This window comes from Sciurus carolinensis, chromosome 2 (genome assembly GCF_902686445.1).
Source record: "Sciurus carolinensis chromosome 2, mSciCar1.2, whole genome shotgun sequence".
Classification (NCBI taxonomy): Eukaryota; Metazoa; Chordata; class Mammalia; order Rodentia; family Sciuridae; genus Sciurus; species Sciurus carolinensis.
Genome location: NC_062214.1, coordinates 14,099,571 through 14,110,282, shown reverse-complemented (window position 1 = coordinate 14,110,282; position 10,712 = coordinate 14,099,571).

The following is a 10,712-nucleotide window of genomic DNA, read 5'->3' as shown; positions in this document are numbered from 1 at the left end:
TGGTAGCGATTACTTGTAGTCGCAGCGACTGGGGAGGCTGAGATAGGATTCCCAAGTTCGAGACCAGCCTGGACAATGTAGTGAGATCCTGTCTCAAAATTTAACACGGAGTTGGGTTAGGGGTATAGCTCAGTGGCAGAGTGCCTTCCTAACTAGTGTGAAGCCCTGGGTTCAATTCCCCAGTACCTAGAAAAAGAAAAAAGAAAGTTTGATCTTTCTGAAAACTTCTTTGCAAGTTTACCTCCATCCTCAAGTCAGCTTTCATACTTTATAAGAGGCAGTTGTTTGTCCCCCTTATCACTCATCCTCCGAACTAACAAAGTATTGTGTTCTGGGGTGGGTGGAAGTGACAAAATTCTCAACACCATGCATCATTACTGTTGGGATTATTTATTATGGGGTTAGAAAGGACCATCCTATGATGATAAATCAAAGTAACAAAGGTTCCTTACTAGTCCTATCTCTTATCTATCTGTCTATCTCTATCATCTGTTGATGGCATCTGTTGGCATGAGTTCATGTATTTTGTGGGGTGGAGAGCTGGAAATGACTTCCCTTCTATTCCTTAATTATTATAAAAAAAGGAAAGTCTCTATGGCAAAGATTCTTGAGAGTAAAACAAGTTTCAAATACCATGTTTTCCCCGCTGGGTTAAAGATAAGCAATTAATTTCAGCTTTTTTTCCTTGCTCCTTTTTGGTAATAGGTATTGAACCCAAGGATGCTCTGCCACTGAGCAACATCCTTGTCCCTTTTAATTTTTATTGTGAGACAGGGTCTGGCCCAAACTGGTCTCAAACTTTTGATCCTTTTGCCTCAGCCTCTATTTTCAACTATTCTTAATTTGCTTCCCTAGGATATGGGGGAAAAAAAAAACTGAGAAAATGAACGAATCTCATGCCACAATAAAAAATCATTTTGCATGCTAAATGGTTGACAAACTTTGCTTTCCACAGAACTGAGGGGCCTAATTTACTTGGTAGTAATTTTTGATGATAGATTACTATGTGATTTTAGTTATCTGTCATCACACTGCTATAACAAAATTCCTTCCGTTCCCACCAACTTTTTTAAGGGAAAATTTCTCAGCATTTACAGCCAGCAGGATGCTGGTAAATGTTTGGCAATAGGCCTGTGAAGGTGGGAGTGCTAATTTGCGCCATTTGCCAACTTCTCTTACACTGGTTGATTTCAAGCTATCAATGAGCTGTCACTGAATATGGAGTTGGGAAGAGATGAACAGTATTTCTATCCATGGATAAAATAGTATACATAATCTCAAGAACACAGATAATGAAGTATAGTGAGAGAATTAGGAAGAAATAAGTTCTTAGTACTTATTTTCTTTGTATTTATTTATTTCTGCAATGCTGGGGTATGAGCCCAGACTGCACATGCTAAGCCAGTGTCCTACCACTGAGCTATACTCCCAGCCCTTCTCTAGATCAATACAGTTTATTTAATTGTAAGTTGATATTATTTAGCTTTTAGTAGTAGTTATGCTTAACAACCAGTTTGCAATATTCATAAAAATTGACCCTGATGAACCAGTGCAATCTGCTTCTAACACCACTGCTTGACATCTATAAAAAGTGGAAAATAGGAATAAAATTATAGCTGAAACCTATTCCAGAGTGACCAATAGTCACCCAGGATTTTTGTTTTGTTTCCATACTGGGAATTGGACCCAGGGGTGCTCTATCACTGAGCTACATCCACGGCCCTTTTCATTTTTTGTTTTGAGAGAGGGTCTTACTAAGATACTGAGAATCTTGCTAAGCGGTTGAGGCTGGCCTTGAACTTTTGTGATTGTCCTGCCTCACCTCTCAAGTCACCAGGATCATAGGAGTACCTCACCACACTGGACTCAAATTGTTTATTTTAAATGTGTGCATTTTATTTCATGACAGGTCTACCTCAATAACGCTATTTAAATTGCTGTAGGACTTTTGAAAATTGTCATATATTTGTATTATTTTGATCAAGTGCATTCTAAGAATAATTGTAATAGTAGAAAAAGTTTAGTACCCAGTCTTAAGATAAAAGTAAAACAGTAATTCATTTTTTTACACTTACATTTTCAAGCAGATACATATAATATAACCATCGATAAATCTTTTAAGCATTTAAAAAACATGATAAAAATTTTGTGGTAGAACATGGAGCAGAAATTTGAGTTCAAGTAGGAAAAGGAATCCTGAAACATTTCTGACACTTAGAGAAGGGTCTGGGCCAGGCAAGGTAGCGCACTTCTGTAATCCTAGCGGCTCCAGAGGCTGAGGCAGGAGGATTGTAAGTTCAAAGCCAGCCTCAGCAGCTTAGCAAGGCCCTAAGCAACTCGGTGAGACCCTGTCTCTAAACAAAATATAAAAAGGGCTGGGGATGTGGCTCAGTGGTTAAGTACCCCTGGGCTCAATTCTCCGTACAAAAAAAAAAAAAAAGAAGAGTCTATTCATGGATTATTGTTATTATTATCATTATTATTGTTATTGGTACCAGGGATTGAACCCAGGGGTGCTTAAGCCACATCCCCAACTCTTTTTATTTGTTTACTCATTTTGAGACAGCATCTTGCTAAGTTGCTTAGGGCTTCACTAATTTGCTGAGTCTAGCATTGAACTTGCGATCCTCCTGCTTCAGCCTTTCAAGTTGTCATATATTTTTTAAATGGATGGTTGCAAGTGTCAATTGGTAGAGTATTTAATTCATTTAAGAGAATAATGTGAGCTTTTAATTTCTGAGTGTATGAATTTATAATATGCCAGAAATTACAACCTTTGCAACTATTTAAAACTTTTGATGGAAAAATATTAGCTATCAACTAAAAAATGTGCCAGGGAGTATATAGTATTTAAATAATAATTTAGTGTTTAAATAAAAATTTGAGAGCACACAGGCAGAAAAACTGAAAATGGCTAGTTTATAGTTAGCGGAAGGTTTGGATAATATTGTCCCTGAAATTAAGGAATTAATTTCCTCTTCCCCCAGTTCTGAGACTCTATCTGTGGATTTGAGTTTTTAACCTGGGCTTCTTGGGTGGGGGTTACGGGGGGCATGAATAATCAGTCCTCCTATAGAGTACATGTCTATACATAAATTATTCTGGAGCAATAAACTTCACATTCTTTCTTTAGATTCTCAAAGAATTCCTGACCCTTAAAGAATTTTAAAAGATTTGACGAAAACCTGAGGTTATTTGAGAAGCTCTATTGAGTTCTTCTTTGGCCCCCCAGAAAACAAAAGGCAGTAGTCAGATTTGTTGTACCGAATTGAAGTCCCCAATTTGCTGCATGAAGCTGAAGTAAAACAAACAAATGAACAACAACAACAAAAAAAAACAGCCAATAACAGAACCCACATAATTTCTAGGGTTCAAAGGTCTTGATTAAGATTCTGGTTCTGAGCCAGGCATGGTGGTATACCTGTAATCCCAGCAGCTCGGGAGGCTGAGGCAGGAGGATTGTGAGTTCAAAGTCAGCCTCAGCAATTTAGGGAAACTCTAAGTAACTTAGTGAGACCCTATCTCAACATAAAATATGAAAAAGGGCTGGGAATGTAGCTCAGTGGCTGAGCGCCCCTCCATTCAATTCCTGGTACAAAAAAAAAAAAAAAAAAAAAATCCTGTTTCTGGGAATTGCAGATTGGAGGAAGAGTTGCTTTGCTCCTCTGTAAAATGGGGATCATTCTCCAGGTAGTTAGGGAAGGAAGGAAGGTGAGTAGCAGGCATGTAGTACATGGTCACCTAGGTTGGTTCCCCTCCCTTTTCCTTATTTTCTGTTCCTGACATGGAGTGGGTCCAAGGGAAATCAGGAGCCAGACACTTTCTATCCTCCCCCTAGCTTCTTTTCAAGAGAATGGAAGTGATTCAGGGCAACAACAGGCAGCTCCCTGGCATCCAGTCTAAAAAGGAGTGAGACCCAGGCCACCACAGGGATGAAGGTGTCCTTCCCCTGTTCCCTGACCCCAGGGCCAGAGGTAACCGAGGCTGAGCGCACACCTGCGACTCCACAAACACCAGGTCCCTGGTGCTGTGATCGAGCCTGTCTTCAACTGCCCCTTCTCCTGGAACCTGGAATCTATCACCTTCTTCTGGCTTTCCTCTCTTCCTCCGAGTCCTAGTGTTCCATCTGTCCCCTCCCTTGGGCAGGCGTTCCTTTATTGCTCGTGTTAGTTAGGTTAAGAGCACAGGCTTCAGAGTCAGATCTGAATTGTGATCCTGGCTGTGTGACCTTGAGTAAGACACCTTACTTCTCTGTGCCTCATTTTCCTCACTTGTAACTTAGGGATCATTATAGTTCTTAACATCATAAGAATGTTGACAGTATGGTGATTACTATAATATCCAGCTTATAAATGTTGCTGTTGTTGTTATTATTATTCATACTGGGCATTGAACCCAGAAATGCTATACGACTGAGCCACATCTCCATCCCTTTTTATTTTTTGAGTCAGTGTCTCACTAAATTGCTCAGGGCCTCATTAAATTGCTGATGCTGGCCTCGAACTTGTAATCTTCCTGCCTCAGTCTCCCAAGTTGCTGGGATTACAAGCGTGTGCCACAGTGCTCTGAAAATGTTATCTATTTTTATAGATTAAAAAAAATGGTGAATGAGCAAAGATGTCTCCCTTATAAGAGTCTTGAGCCAGGGAGGTTGGCGCATGCATGTAATTCCAGTGACTCAGGAGGCTGAGGCAGGAGGATCACAAGTTCAAGGTCAACCTTAGTAACTTAGTGTAGTCCTAAACAATTTGGTGAGACCGTGTGTCAAAATAAAAAAATTAAAAGGGCTGAGGATGTTCAAGTAACCCTGTGTTCAATCCCCAGTAAAAAAGAGAGCGAGTTTAGAGTTATTCCGCTCACCAAGAGCTCCTCAGACGCAGTAGTAAGTAGGTAATCACAAACACCATTTTCAGAACAGCTAAGGGATTGGGTGGTGGAGTTCTCTCTCCCAGAAAGGTGCCAACCCTTTCTGGTCTTCCTCACTCTATGCAAATCTCTCCCTGGCTCAAGATAACGACAGCCTGGACTTTCCAGCGCCCATGGAATGTCCAGCCACTGCCTTGCATAACCACAGAGACTGGGAACACCGGGTCACAGGGTCCTCCCAGACCACTCCACACAACAGTGCCCCATTGTGAGACAGGCAAAGCAAGGCCCTGCAGTGAGTCAGCACCCACCCCTGGTATTTTGAGGAATTCTAAAAATAGGCCCTTCAATTACTCTATTTGCTTTTCTAAATTTTTTCTCACAACATTTTCCTTACCTGCCATCTCCTATTTGTTCTTTCACATGTGTACCGTTTCCGTCCCCCAGCAGAAGGAAGTCTCACGAGGGCGGGAACGTTGTCTTGTTGAGCTTGTGTCCCTAGAGCCTATCCCAAGGCCTGGCATGGCTAAGGATCAGCGGAGCTGGGCTCTGTGGGAACTGGGGATTCCATTTGGCTGTTTCTCCTGAGAGGCTCAGACAGAGCAGTTCATTCGTTTGGTCATCTATCCAACAAACATTTGATGAGCATCTTGATGTGAGAGGTCTTTTGATAAATCCTGGTAGAGGAGACACTGTCCTTGCTTATGCACAGAGGACCACAGCTACCAGTTCCGTAGTAGGCTAAGGACCTAGGCTAGGCCAAGCTCTGGACTGGAAGTTTTATGTGCATCTTCTCTTAGTCCAGCTCCTCAATCACAAGGAAACACGCCTCACTTGGAACTCCTCAGCAAAAGGGACTTGGAAATATTAGGAGGATCAGGAGGGCTGAAGAGTAAAACGGAAATGAAAACATCAAGTGTGGAGATGGTTCCACAGGCTGGCAGCCGTGGCTCCACATCTTTGAGCCTGCATGCTCTTAATTTGAGTGTCATTCTTCACACCCTCTCCCCCCGTCCCTAATGTGTGCTTCTCTCTTACTGACTTCCTGGGTCTCACATCCAGTCCAAATCGGGGGCAGACAGTCTAATTGACTTGGCCAAAGGCCCTCCTGTTCCTTGAGTGAGCACCTGTAGGCCAGGCTACTTCTGGGGTCACTAATTGGCCTAGATGGTGAACATCTTCTAGTTTCTCCCATATCCTGAGCAGAGAGTATGATCAGTTAGAAGGGAATATCAAACATCATTCTCCCCTTGACTGTGTAAAATCAGCAGTAACATCTCTCATTTACAGATGAGAAAACAGTCTAAGAAATGATAATAAAGTTGTAATAAAGCTGCCCTAGCTATCCTGCTAACTCATGAGAAATACAAGCTATCTTGTTTGCCCCCCCGGATTCCGGGGATGTTTTTGTGCAGTAAAAGCTGACTAGTACAGGATTCAAACTCAGGTCTGTTTGATTTTTATGCCTTCCCGTGTTGTCCCACTGCACTTACAGCCCTGATTCCTTTTGCATTTATGTACCCCAAACAGTCCTGACAATGTGGGGTATCGGGGAGGCAGGACAGATGCCTATTGCAAACAGCTGATTCACAGTTGAGGAGACTAAAGTTTGGAAAGGTGCAGGGAATTGTCCAGGCTGACAAAGCTTCATGGAAACTCAGACCCCTTGGTTTCTAGCCCTGGGCTCTTCCCATAGAGACTACTTGATGGGACCATCATCTATTTAGTATGTGGTAGGCACAGTGCCACGTGATTCAGGAGTCATAGCTCATAGGGCTGCATTGCAGGGAAACCAGAATACACTCAGAAGTCATTCAGCTGAACTTTCTTTTCCTTTCAATTTTCCTGGCTCCCTTGAGGTGCTCTTCCCTACTCCAGCATCTGATCAAGGTGGAGGGGGTGCCCTTCTGGTCCAGGCACCACAGAAGTTGGAACCTACTCTTTGCAAACAGCGAGAATTATTGTTACTGCAAAAAGGTAGCAGGGCAGCAAGGTAAAGACCACAGACTGAGCTAGGTGTGTAACCATGCCGGTAATCCTAGCAACCCAGGAGGCTGAAGCAGGAGGGTGGCAAGTTTGAGACCAGCCTCCACAACTTAGTAAAACCCTGTCTCAAAATAAAGGGCTGGGGATGTAACTCAGTGGTAAAGCGGCCCTGGGTTCAATCCCCAGTCAAAAAGAAAAGAAAAGAGAAAAGAAAAGAAAGAAGGAAGGAAGGGACACAGACGGAAACCTGGTCCTACTGTTTGATTTAGGTGCATCCAAGGTGAGTCACCTCCCATTGTCTCCTCTTTGCTTCCTCCTCCAATAAAGGAGAACCATCATGTGAAGACCCTAGGCTGTTCAAGCAGGCTGTCTCCCTTCTAGAACATCACATCCTTGCGCTGGTTCAATCTACTCATCTTTCAGGACTCCGTTGACATGCTACTTTCTCAGTGATATCTTTCCCTGAGGTCAAATTATATTCCTGTCCAAATTCTTTTCTATAGCATCCTTCACAGTATTCACTGTGGTTCACATAAACATAATCCCTCGATGTCTGGCTGATCGGATATACTCTCTACTAGACCTCTGCAGGGAAGGACTGCTTCTGCTTTGCTGTCGCTGTATACACTGAGCCCAGCACAGTGCCATAGTAAACACTCAGTAACTATTTGCCAGACCAGATGAATGACAAGTGAACAGACTTGCTGCCCCACTTTTCTTTCTCATGAAGTCCCCCCATGCCTCCCCTCTACTCCTCTCCTAGGGGTGTTGTAAGCTGATGACGAACTAAGGTGGACATTGGTGGGTGTGGGTTGATGGCCCTCCACCCTCCCCTCTGCCCACTCAGTTCCTGCCACACTGACCTCCTTGCTATTCCATGAATACGTCAATCTCATTCCTGCCTTGGGGTTTTCCACTTGAGTTCTTTGTATATGGAATGTTCTCCCCAAGTATCCTATGGCTCCATCCTTCACTTCAATCAGGCCTCTACCTAAGGTTTTTTCAGAAAGATAGCCATTTCTTTTTCTTTGTACCAAGGATCAAACCCAGGGGCATTTAACCACCAAGCCACATCCCCAGACCTTTTTAAATATTTTATTTAGAGACAGGGTCTCTCTGAGTTGCTTAGTGCCTCACTGCTGAGGCTGGCTTTGAACTCGCCATCCTCCTGCCTCAGCCTCCTGAGCTGCTGGGATTACAGGTGTGAGCCACCTCTCCTGGCAAGGTGAATGCCATTTCTGAAAGAATGCCTATCCTCTCCATCCTCCCTTCTCCTCCACCTCCTTGACCTCAGTTTTCTTTTTCCTTTTTTATTTTTGGGGGGGAGGGTACCAGGGATTGAACTCAGGGGTACTCGACCACTGAGCCACATCCCCAGCTCTATTTTGTATTTTGTTTAGAGACAGAGTCTCACTGAGTTGCTTGGCACCCCGCTTTTGCTGAGGCTGGCTTTGAACTTGCAATCCTCCCTCAGCCTCCCAGCCTCCCAGCCGAGCTACTGGGATTATAGGCAGGTACCACCACCCCACACCTCAGTTTTCTTTGTAGCACAGTTTATTACCTGATGTAAAAACGTTACATTGTTTATGACTTGTTTATCATGTGTGTCTTCCAGGAGGCCACATTATATTCCAGGAGGCCAAAGTTTTCACCTTTACTCGCTTCGTTCATTTATATTCATACCTCCTAGATCATCTCCTGGTGAGTAGTAAATGCTCAATGAATATCAGATGACTAACTGAATGAATCATAAAAATGAAGGTGAAGAAAACAACTTTTCTTCATATGCCAAAGTCCCGAGTCCTTTAAGGTCAGAGTAAAGAATAATTTCCTAGGTAGGGACAGTGAATTTAGCACATGGTGGGGTCAAGAATCAAGCTAAGGAAACTTCAAGGGTGAGGCCACCATTTAAGACTGTTTTACCCCTCTCCTTCCTCTTCTGAGCATCTTAGGCCAGGGGAACCTACACATGGTTCAGAGAGTCCTTTATTTAAGGACTCGGAGGTCCAGCCACCAACTGGCATGTCTGGCATTGTCCACCCTCTGGAGAGGTGATGATCAGGCCTGGAACAAAGGAAACAGTCCCTTGACCATCCCGGGTGTAAAGAACAGGGAGGCTGGAGTGGAAAGTCGGTATTCCAGGTGTTCCTTCATTTGAGCCCCAGCCCCAGCCCTTGCGTTTTCTAATTTTAATGATTCCTGCTGACAAGACCCACCCACCATGCCTCAGCTGGATACTGATTGTGAGTCACTTCCTCTTCTGAGCCTCAGTTACCTTATCTGTAAAATGGGAAAAATGTTTATGCCTATGTCCCTGGGGCTGTGGGAACAAGATGAGGTCACGTAGGTGAAAGCTCTGTGTAAACGGCAGTGTTCAGTGCACTTTATCGGGAAGAGGAAGAGCGTGGAGTCAGACCGGCCTGGGTTGGCAGTGTGGCCTTAGGTAAACAGGGCCCCTTCTCTGAGCCTCTGGTGCCTCAGCTGTGAAGGGCAACTATTAATAGTATCTACAACTGCCAGGCTTGTTTTGGAAATTAAATAAGGATTAAATGAGATAACATAAGTATCTACAGTAAGTGCTCAGCACATGTTCCTCCTCAAACACACACACACACACACACACACACACACACACACACACTCTGTCCTTAAAACAGACTGAATAACAAAGTGTTCTCAGTCTGGAGAAGAAAACAGGCGACCAATGAGCTCTTTCTCTAGTTTCCATTCTAAGAAAGGAACTCACTGGCTGGTGTCCAGGATGGTCACTGACGTGGAGGATCGCAGCCAAAGGCTGGCCTTCCACACGGAGTTTCCAAAAAGTGTGTGTGCAGAGTTGTATAACCTGCTCCTGAGACATGTCTCTGCTTAAGTATTTTCATAAAATCGTCCTGAAAGGAAACATGTGAGTGGACCATAGCACTTAAGGGCAGAGAGAGGGATAGAGGAAGGGAGCTGGGAATCTTGGAAGAGTAGGGTGGGATTATGTCTGTCTAATAACTGGTAGGATCCTTGCCATGTATCTGAGAACTTAGGTATTTCCACTCCCACATTCTAAGGGAAGAAATAATAACATAAATATTACTAATGTTTATTTAGTACCGACTGCTTGTCAGGAAGTGAACTAAGCACATATTTGATCCTCAGGGCAGCCCATGAGGGTGCTATTTTGATCCCCACTTTATAAAAGAGAAAACCAAAAAACCAAAACCATTGAGACTGAAAGAGATGAAATAACTTCCCCAAGGTCACCCAGTAAGAAGCAACAGGGTCAGTATTTGAATCTAAGCAGAGATCAGAAGCCCATGGTCCAATGTGAGAATATTTCTCAAGAGATTTATGGGGGTGGACCAGAAAATGACCCTAGTAGGAATTGTCCTTACATGCTCACAGTGAGGCCCCAATGTGGGAGTGACGTAAGTGACCAAGTGACCAAAGTTACTCCCCTCCCCTCCACCTGGAGGACAATCTGTCCCAGCTTGTGACTGTCACTCTGCCTTGTCCTAAAGTTTAAAATTTCATTAATAAGTTTGGAACAACAGACTTGGCAGGATGGGAAGGGCCCTTGAGACCAGCTATCCTAGTCCAACCCCCTTATATTACAGAAAAAAGAAAAAAAAAAACAAAAAAAAAAAAACCCGAAGCTCAGTGAGAGCCATGTACATGCCAACGTCACAGAGAAGTTTTCTGTTAAATGGAGAAATTGGTTTAGGGTCAACAATAGATCATCTTGTTCTGTAGTTACCAAATGTGGCTACACTTTGGATTCACTTTAGGAGCTCTTTAGTATATAGATTTTTAACTTTGAGGGTAGCTCAGTAGTAGAATGCTGGTCTTGCATGTGCAAGGTCCTGGGTTTG